The sequence below is a fragment of the Myotis lucifugus genome, unplaced genomic scaffold (genome assembly GCF_000147115.1).
Source record: "Myotis lucifugus unplaced genomic scaffold, Myoluc2.0 scaffold_76, whole genome shotgun sequence".
Lineage (NCBI taxonomy): Eukaryota > Metazoa > Chordata > Mammalia > Chiroptera > Vespertilionidae > Myotis > Myotis lucifugus.
In genome coordinates this window covers 3,628,397-3,639,850 of record NW_005871124.1, presented here as the reverse complement: position 1 = coordinate 3,639,850, position 11,454 = coordinate 3,628,397, and positions in this window count along the sequence as shown.

The window sequence follows — 11,454 nt, the reverse complement described above, 5'->3', positions numbered from 1 at the left end:
CAGCTGGACCCCCCACCATGAATGAATTCATGCACTGAGCCTCTAGTCTACAGATAATAAATTTATTGTTGAATGTACTTTTCAATGTATTCCTCTTAATTTTTGTGTTAAATGAAAAATTTCAAGCCATTATTGTTTTAATCTTTAAATAGTCACTAATTTCAGATTTCAAATTAATTAATTGATTATTCAGTCACTCTAGAATTATTTATCAGCTCCTTGTGCCCAGCTTGACTGCATGTGGGTTTCCCATGTCTCCCTTAGGTACTGTTGCCTGGACATCCCCAACTCTCAAGAGAGACTGTCACTCATCTGTCCTTACTCCAAGATAAAGACATGGGGAGTCTGCTTGTAGTAGTTTCCTCCAACTGGAAAGGTAGCACAGGTTCCCCAATCATCTCCACTCCCTACAAAAGCCCCTCCACTGCTCTGACTGCCTTTGCCTAGTTTATGTCATCATGATCTTTTCTCTATGCCTCTTGTTTAGCACAGACTTTGTGCCATGAATCTCTTTTTTAAAACTCTAAGAGACTGCCGTAACCGGTTTGGCTCAGTGGATAAAGCGTCGGCCTGCGGACTGAAAGGTCCCGGGTTCGATTCTGGTCAAGGACATGTACCTTGGTTGTGGGCACATCTCCAGTAGGGAGTGTGCAGGAGGCAGCTGATCGATGTTTCTCTCTCATCGATGTTTCTAATTCCCTATCTCTCTCCCTTCCTCTCTGTAAAAAATATATATAAACTCTGAGACTATTTCTTCGGAACTCAAATCCTTTGTTCTCAAACTATTGTCTCTGTCACAGTTTCAAAAGCCTATATTTAAAAAGCAACACTAAGTGCATTTTCCCCCTTTACTCTGCTCTAACGATTATTTCTTCCCTGAGTTGATAATGCCTGGAACTGGAAGTAAGAGACAGGCAATGTATACAAAGAAGGGCAAACAGGAGGACCCTCAGATCCTGTTTCAAATTATTAACTTCATTTTCTCTCTCTCTAAGAAGAGTGTAAGAATTAACTAAAATAGAGCTATATTACAAGAGATGTCACAGAGCTATATTTGGTTATTGACCAAAATGATGCAAATACTATATAGTCAGACTTGACTATATAGTTTAATCTATATGGGATGGTTTCAGGAGTTTTCAAAAAGGACAGGGACATTGATTTGTAATATGTAAATCAGTGGAAAGAAACATCTAACGAATTCCATGTTAAATCACAGAGATGGGAATACACAAGGTGAGGTCATGAAAGAGATGCTTGTAATTATAAAAATATTGGGGGAGGAGATGATTTCAAGGAATAAGGGGAAAGCCGTATTAAAATGAGACCTGGAGAATATTATGCTAAGTGAAATAACCCACGCAGAGAAAGATAAATATCACATGATCTCACGTATATGTGGAATCTAATAAACACAATAAAATGATGACTAAAATAGGACCAGAGGCATGGAAACAGGGAACAGACTGATGAATCTCAGAGGGAAAAGGAGAGGGGGTGCTGGGAAGAGATTATCCAAAGAACTTATATGCATATATGCATTGTGCATGGACACAGACAATAGGGTGGTGAAGACCTGGGGTGGGGTAGGAACCAGGGGGGTCTGGGGGGCAAGGAGGGAAAAGGGGGAGACATCTGTAATACTCTCAACAATAAAGATTAAGGAAAAGCTGTAAGGAAGTAAAATCAAATATCTATTGAGAGAAAGCTATTGTGTTAGTTGGAATGTTCTCATGTGTTGGTGTTGGGAGTGCATCAAGTAACATTCCCTAATATTTCAAAACTATTGACTTCTCAATACAACTTGACATATAATAGTACAATAGAGATTGTAGGAGTGGACAATGAAAGGGGAAATGTTGGGAAGCGATCACTGGCCTAGAACCACCTTCCATGGGTACTGGTCCCTGGGGCTCTGAACCCATAACCATATACCTAAGGGTGGGGGTTATTTGGCTCTTACTAAGCATGCAAATGAAAAGAAATGAGGAATAATACTAGTATCCTATTACAAACTGGCAGGATAGTGTATTCAAAATCAGCCTTACTTTATTCTGTTCTATCAGTTGTGCTTAACCATTATTTATTAATTAATATTCTAGATGGGTTCTCAAAGAAAAGGATTAGCAGAAAATAAATCTGCAGTATTACATTTTATTTTATTTTTAAATATATTTTTATTGATTTCAGAGAGAAAGGGAGAGGGAGAGAGAGATAGAAACATCAATGATGAGAGAGAATCATTGACTGGCTGCCTCCTGCATGCCCCCTCCTGGGGATCGAGTCTGCAACCCAGACATGTGCCCTTGGCCAGAATCAAACATGGAACCCTTCAGTCCACAGGCCAATGCTCTATCCATTGAACCAAACCAGCTAGGGCTGCAGTATTACATTTTAAATTTCATTGCGTATTCATAACATTCTTGGATCTCTTTTCTTTTCTTTTTTTTTTGAAGAATTACTTTCTGTTCAACCACTTTGAAAAGAAAAATGACTTTCAGTAGATTATTTGAAAAATGAGCTTTGGTTTAACTAAAATGAATGTCTTGAAGTCATTTTAGTCTCATCTTTGTACTGCAAATACAGAAATAAAAAAATCTATAGTTTTAAAGGACCAATGTATTTTAATTTATTTATTGAATGATCAGTTTGACATGTGATGGAAACTTCAATAACATCAATTTTGAAGTAACCACATGGTGGACATTTGCTGCTAATCAAATAACATTTTTGGAACTTGGTGGTACGAATAAAATCTTGCTCTGTGTCAGAGGACACTAGTAGAGCCAAATTAAGTGTCTGTCTGCCCAACAGCTGGATAGCAGCTTCATGGGATGACTGGGAATTAGACCTCATAGCAAAATGAGGTGGTAAGTCCTCACTGACAGAAAGAGGGGGGGGTATGTAATTGATTGACTGAGCTTGCATGATTAATGGATGACTGTGGGGGCATGAAGAGAATGGAATTTATTTAGAGAAGCTCCCAGGTGCAAACTTCCATCCATACATGACCATGGGGTCACAGTCATTCTGTTTACTTTCCTTATGCCAAGTGCTGACTTGGTGGCCACACTCCTTCATGCATGAATTTCACCAGGATTAGGCAGTGACCTATAAGTTTGAGAGACACCAGGAAGTGGGAAAAAGTTTGAAAAGTAGAGAATATATATCATGTATCTGTGATTTAAGAGACTTTTTATAAAGTGGGGACTCAATCAAGAAATCAAGTCAGTAATGAAAGACTGAGCCCACATTGGGACTAAGGACTCAGTCAACTCCAGCTCAAACACAAGTGACAGAAGAATCTGAGTGGATTTTGATGTCTATCGCCAGTACCTCATCATAGGACCTGTTCAGCCTCACTTGACTCTTGGATTCTCAAACCAGCTCAGTTTTGCTAAGAGGTATTTAATTTGTCCACGAATTATCCCCTGTAGAGAAAGCTAGCAATTAAGACAACAAATCCCGATTAACCAGGAGGTCTGGACCTCAGCTCTCCAAGCGTGACCTGATAGGGACTGGTGCTTATCCAATCATGAGTATTGATAAAGCAAACTCTGATATTAACTTTTTTTGTCATATAGCTCCAACAAGTTGCTTGGATCCTCCTTCCATTTCCATAACACTAGAAGAGAAACTGCAGGACATGGATGGGACAAGGTTCTGTTATATCCAATTGTTACTAGTTTCTGGTCCCTAGTCACCCAGAGGAAGGACTGGCAGTATAGAGATCAAGTGTGGTTCTACTACATCACATTGTTATTACACCCTGGCCCCTCACTATATCAGGGAAAGCCTGGTTCTTTCCTAACCATTCATCTTAAAAGCCTCACCTCCAAAAGTGATGTCCCTCTCCCACATCTGACATTTGAAATGAAGCTACCCCAGAGTGTAAGGAGCAGTGGAGAACTCACATATCTGCCCTGATCTTGTTTCCATGGGTTTCCCCCAATAAATGATGTCCCGAAAGGTCTGGTCTATGTGGCAGCAGAACATTTGTTCTTTGTTGCACAATAGGTGTTCTACTATGTCCAAATCAGAACTCTCAGTTCTGCCTCCCCCATTCACTGTACTTATCCTCTAATCTTTCCTATTTCAGTTAAATAGGAACACTCATCCATCACCAGTTGTTCATACAAAAAACTTCAAAGTGTCATTGCCAATTCCCCTTCTTCATCCACACCATACATCCAACCCATCAGCAAGTTCCACAAGAGCTCTACTTTCAAAATATAGTCAGAATACTACCATGTTTCACTGCATTAGCTTTCGAACCAGATTGTCTATTTCCACAAAAACCCATGGTCATCTTTTATAATCATGATTCAGTCCATGTCACCTGTAGTCTGAATCTCCCTAGTGGCTTCCCATCACATTAGACTACAAGGTTCTACATGATTTGGCCTTTGCTTCATTTTCTTCCACTCTTGCTTATTCACCCTGCTGCAGCCACAGCTGCATCCTTTCTTCGCGTGGACATGCTAATCTTGCTGTCACCTCAAGGCTATTCTCTCTGACTGGAATTGTCTTTTCCCAGCCCTTCCACAACTCTTCCTCACCTCACCCCTAACTCTGTTCATATACCACTTCATCCTGGGTGCATTTCCAATCACACAATCTAAAACAGCATTCTTCTTCGCTCTGGATCCCCTTATACCTTTTTTACTTTTGTAATACACTTAGCATCACCCGAAAGTATATTTTATATTTATTTATGAGATTGTTGTCTGCCTTTCTAATGAAATTTCAGCTTCATGAGAACTGGGACCTTGTCTGTCTTGTCTATCTCCACAGTCTAAAACAGGGCTTGGCACCATTCAAAAATTATTTGTTGAATAAGACTGAAAAAACATGAAAGTAATTTCTCAGACATCTGGGAAAATCAGGGGATATTTCTGAAAATATATTATTCATCAATTTAGTAAGAAAAGGTAAGGTTATCTGCACTCAATAGGTGTTCAATAAATACAGATTAAATAAGCAAATAGATAAAATGAAGCTGCCTTTATTTATCACACAAAACAATTATGGAATTCCTCTAGGCCTGTTATTTTGACTCAAACCAGAAAAATGATTTGTAAAATTAAGTTTTAATTGAAAAATTTGGAGGCAAACTTTTCAATGTGTAAAAAAATTCTTCTGGGAAAAACAAAGGAGTGTCAAATATGATGAAGAGTATCATTTTTTTTCTGTATGGAGGAGATCAAGAAATATAGTTTTCTTTGAATATTTAGTCAATGACTAGTCATCCTTTCAAAAGTGTACATTAATTACAAGCTGTCAGTACAAACTCTTACAATAATTCTTTATGTGTAAAATTGACCTTAAGTAGGATTAAAACAGACCTAACATGAATTTGTAGAGCTACTAGTGAATGTAGTTTGTACATGATTGAGACATGCAAAGTTAATTATGTTTAGTAAATTTTTTCTTTTTTATGTATTTATTGATTTCAGAGAGCAGAAGGGAGAGGGAGAGAGCGATAGAAACATCAATGATGAGAAAGAATCATTGATTGGCTGCCTCCTGCATGCCCCCTACTGGAGATCGAGCCTGCAACCCGGGCATGTGTCCTGACCAGGAAGTGAACCATGACCTCCTGTTTCATAGGTTGATGCTCAACCACTGAACCATGCCAGCCGGGCTTAAAAATATATTTTTAAATGAATGTCACATTTAAAGGAAGTGAATATTTCTTAATACTGTGAGATTTAAGAACTTGAGAAATGAGATTTAACAATAGAATCTATTATTTTATAGCATGACCATAAAAAATTAAAAGTTAAATCTAACTGAAACCATTGTTTCATTCTATGGAGAAAGTTATTACTTCCTAGCCTACCAGTAGTTTTATAGGCATCATAATATGGGAGTCAAAGCCTCTGGTCCTGTTTATAGCCAAGGCCCAGTTCTCCATTTCCTTAGGTCTTCTCCAGCAGGACCATGTCTAACAACAACACAGGGCATAAAGCAATGTCAGTTCAATGTCTCAAATTACCTTCACACCAAACCCCTTAACTTGTTGGGTTGTTGTTTTTTTACACATAAAACAGATGAAGTAACCGAGGTTGTAAGAAGTTAACAGCCCTGCCCAGTGTGGCTCAGTTGGTTGATCATCCTGCCATACACCAAAAGTCACCAATTTGATTCCCACATATCCAGGTTGGTTTGGTCCCCCATTGGGGTGCATGTGGTAGGCAACTGATCTCTCTCTCTCTCTCTCTCTCTCTCTCTCTCTCTCTCTCTTTGAAAAATCAATAAAAACAATATTTTTTTTAAAAAAGAAGTTAATTTTACCAAGATTACAGAGCTAAAACAATTTTCCAGGCTGGGGAAACTGTGGTGAAATTGAGTTAAGGGTGCAAAATATGGAGCAGCATTAGAGGCAAAGACAATCAGTTGTATTTGGTACCCTAGTGAGAAGTGCCGATGGGATATTTTAATAATGATCTTTCTGGAATAAGTGGAAACTCTTGCTCTGAAGTTCAGAAAGTATGCCAAGAACAGAAATTGACCTTAAGGTAACATTTGAACCCTGAACTAGATAAATCACTCAGGTAGTTGTTAGTGGAGAAGACAATTGAGGCCATGAAGGAAAGAATGCCAGGCTAAGACTGGATTCTATAAGATAATGAACACTAAAGGAAGAAAGAATTTTTAAGGAAGAGTTACTCATTTATGTCCGATACTATTGAGATGTCCCGTGGAGTAAGGAATAAGACCTTTGAAATAAAATGAACACTGGGGCCCTTACCTCTAGCATGGAGCATCCCTAGAAGTTTAGCAGAGTACCAAGTGATGATTTTAATAGCCCTATTTCCCTAATTGAGGAAGGGTTAAGTTTAGCGGCAAGATGACACATATTGTTAGAGGATTTGTTACCTCCTTAAATATAAGTTATTTTTTTCTCAAATGTTCTTCAGATTGCTTTAAATCCTTATATTTTTAATTTTGTGTATAAAATAATTTTTCATTATCTTTATGCAGTAACTCATGCACAGAAGAATGTATTTTTTAGAGGGCCAGATAAAAATCTTAGTTTTTCTACTATACTAACAATTTTGCTCTTAAAGTGGTTTTTATAAAGTTCAAAAGGTGCTTAAATTTAGAGCTGAGAGTCTCTTTTCTTTCATCATCTTTTTTTTATGAACCAGAGATTGTACTGATTTATGCCTTTGATGAGACGTACAGTATGTTGTAAGACAAAGATGTTCTCTTAATACTTTGAAGATGCTCATAAAATGGTGGAAAAGTTGCCAAAAATATTATTCACTAAAATTAGCACATATCTAGTAGTTAATTAGCTTGAATTTACATTATGAAATTATTTCTTGAATTGATTGACCAGATAGTTTTTTAATAGCTAAATATGTATTCTTAACTCTAGCTATGCTTTGGATTTGCCTGGGGAGATGTTTTTGTTTTTGTTTTTTTTCTGAGGCTGTCTCCTGAGTTAGGTAATATTTTGGGGGTGAGGAGAAGGGAGTGTGCCATGTTGTTGTTTTTAAAACTAGACTTTATTTTTTAAAGTAATTTTAGGTTCACTTAAAAATTGAATGGAAAGTATAGAGTTCCCATATTTTGCCTATTTCTGCACATGCACAGTATCTCCTAACTTCAACATCCTGCATCAAAGTGGTACATTTGTTACAATTAATGAACTAATACTGACACCATTTTCGCCCAAAGTCCATAGTTTACATTAGGATTCACTCTTGGTATGGTACATTCTATGGGTTTGGACAAATGTATGATGACATGAATCTATCATTATAGTATCAAACAGAGTAGTTTCACCGCCCTAAAAATCCTCTGTGCTGTGTCTACTCATCTGTTCTCCATCCACCCCAACCCTTAGCAACCTATTTTTTTTTTACTATCTGCATAGTTTTGCCTTTACAAGAATTTTATATAGTGAGAATCATACAGTATATACTCTTTTCAGATTGGCTTCTTTCACTTTGTAATATTCACTTAGAAAATTCAGCTTTATTGAGGTATAATTGGCATATAGGGTGGGGGCAAAAGTAGGTTTATAGTTGTTCATATGGAAAATAATACAATAATTAACAAATAACAAGAATAAACTGTGTTTCTCATACTCAACAACTGTAAACCTACTTTTGCTCCACCCTATATACAATTATGTGCACTTAAGAATCCTCCATGTCTTTTCATGGCTTAATAATGTTCCATTGTCTGGATGTACCACAGTTTATTTATCCATTAATCTACTAAAGGAAACCTTGGGTGTCTCCAAGATTTTTAATAAAACTGCTATAGCCCTAGCCGGTTTGGTTCAGTGGGTAGAGTGTTAGCCTGCAGACCGAAGGGTAGTAGGTTCAATTACAGTCAAGGGCATGTACCTCCATTGCAGGTTCTGTCTGGGAGGCAACCAATCGCATGTGTCTCTCTCACATCAATGCTTCTCTTTTTCTCTCTCTCTCTCTCTCCCTTCTTCTCTCTCTAAAAATCAATGGAAAAAAATATCCTTGGGTGAGGATTAACAAAAAATTTAAAAAATAAAGCTGCTTTAAACACTTATGTGCAGGATTTTGTGTGGACATAATTTTCAGCTCCGTTAGGTAAATAGCAAGGAGCATAATTTCTGGGTAATATGGTAGAGTATATTTAGTTTTGTAAGAAACTAACATATTGTCTTCCAGAGTGGCTCTACCATTTTCCATTCCCACTCATAATGAGTGAGAGTTCTTGTTGCTCCGCATCATTGCCAGTATTTGGAGTTTTCAGTGTTCTGGATTGTGACCATTCTAACAGGTGTGTAGTGGTACCTCATTGTTATTTTCATTTGCATTTCCCTGATGACTTATGATGTGGAGCATATTCTCATCTAAGTCCTACTTTTATTTGTATTCCTCGCAAATAGCAGCATTATTATAAAAGCATTGCTCAGTGAATTTTTGTTGAATGAGAGCAGCAAAGTATAGTGGCTAAGCCATGGCCTTTTGGAAACAGGAAATTCAGAGCTCATATTTGCTATTTTCTTGCTGTCAACCACAGGGAAATCACCTATCTTCTCAGAGCCCCAGTATCTCTTTTTATATAATAGAGAATAATAAATAGTACCTATCTTATAAGTAGGACTATTGTGTCTGTCTCTAAAAGAGATAATGTATAGAGTATAGAGTATAGATAATGTATAGAGTATTTGCCACAGAGCTCAGCAGAGAGTAAACACATATTAAATAGCTGCTATTATTAGTAAACACATATTAAATAGCTGGTATTTTTGAATTAATACTATCATATTTATGTGGATGATAATGATTTGAATTCTCAAAGATAATTATAAATCATGCTCAGCAGACCATGATGGTATGTTGGGATTTTACACACACACACACACACACACACACACACACACACACACTACTGTATCCATGTAGATATGGTGGCAAATGTTATTGGCTTTTAATGAGTAATCCTGATAAATAAATAAATATATATAAATATATAGTATATAAATGGATATTGTCATATATTTACATAGGAATTCTCTACTGTCAAATGTTATAGCAGAGACTATAACAAACTGGCAATGAATCTGAAACCATCTGTTTGAGAAAGTAGCTAGGAGGAAGTAGAGGCTAGGCTAGCTTTCCATTTGTATGTTAATGATTTTAGTTTGCCTAGTTTTAGAAAATCCAATGTTCAGGTCAGAACTCGCGGCTGCCAACCTCCAAAACTCCCTCTAGCTAATTAAAGCAGACATGAATTAATTGGCAGGATTTGGGTAGGTGTGGTGATGGCGGTAGTTCACAGAATTACCAGGAAAGCTAGCGTTCCAGGCTCATAAAATTGTAGCAAACACAGATGCAGTCAAAATGATCACATTACTAAGGATGCTGTCATAAATAGACCCTGTGTTTCCAGATCGCCCACTGTCACAGGAGTGGGCTCTGTTGCCTCCAGCACTGGCTGCTGTAACCCCCGGGCTCACCGTTCCAGTGTGACTATAGGAAATAACCTGTGAATGTCTGCATGCCTTGGCCACTTCTCCTGGATGGCATATCTGGTGAGCCAGGCTTGGTTACACCTCTCTCTCCAGCTGCTTTGAGGAGGGGAGAGGAAAAATCTGCTCCCACCTGCCTTGGGATTACCCATCCTTCCTGTAAGTAATCAGTAGAGCCACCAAGAAAGAGAGAGGCAACTTTAAAACTGTACCAGATAACAGACATCTCCTTCTCCAAACTTTTCCCACTCTGAGTGCATATAAAATAACAGCAGTAGCATTTCCATCCCTTTCTGTGTAGATAGAACTTTCAAGAGAGCCCTTCTTTCTCAGATACATTAATGATGGCCAGTAAAGTAACCACACAGGGTTCAGTGACCTGTCTATAAAGCATGATAATGAGATGACAAGAGTTGCTGCTGCCAGATACCTATTGCTACGCTCAGAAATGGGTCCTTTGGAGCCCAATGGGTGGAGTCCAAACCCCCCTCAAAGGGGCAGCAGATGGTATGCTTTGCCACCCCTGACAGAATAACGGCTGGAGGAAGCAGTGGGGCTCCATCTGGGAGAGAGCCTGTCTTCTGTAGCCAAGCAGTCAATGTGTTTGCAATCTTTACACTTTCTGTGGTGCTCTTGCAGAAGCTCAGATTGTAGGAGGCTGGAAAATCCCAACCAGGAAGAATCATACCTTTTCATGTTACTGCAGAGAAGATAGAGTGACTCTGAGAACCCAAAGGCCAAAGGTAGCAGGGTGGAGTGGTGAGCATGTATTGAGAAAATCACAAAAGATTTAGTAGAAAGAATGAAAAGGTGGGTGGATGTCAAGCTCTGATATTTGAAAATGTTGGTGGCCAAAGAGTTTATCCTCTCTCCCAATCTGAACCACAATATTGAGCCAGAAAATGTGTTCATGACTATTTCCATGGCTCTTACTCAGCTACAAGTCATTTCCCCTTTCCGATGATTTCCATTTTTAAGGCTGAATTTCCATTTGCTTTTTGATCTTCTTCTTTTAAGACATTTAGCCAGTATCATTATGGGCCAAGGGCCAGGTTTTCTTTCAAGGCTTTGAATTTGTCTTTTATTCCTTATCCCATGTAAGTGGATTCTGTTTGTGATTGGCTGGTCACAAGTAGACAGGGTTTCACTGGTAGAGCAAAAGAAAAGGGGCTTCTTATTAAAGGGTGGAGGAGGTAAACCTAAACATTAGTGATGGCTTGGAGTAAAGATTCTGCGGAAAAGTAATAATGTGATTATATATCGATTAATGAATAATAAATGATGTGATACAGCTGAACATGAATGTTTCAGCATCAACAATTATATGGGACTTCCAAGAGAAATTTGTTTTTAAGTGCTACATATTTACTATCCACTGAAATACCATTTTTTAATAGTCTCAGTTTAATTTTTCATTGGACTTAATAAAAACATTATTCTGGAGCTGGATCCATTTGACATAAGAATTTATAAATGGTTTA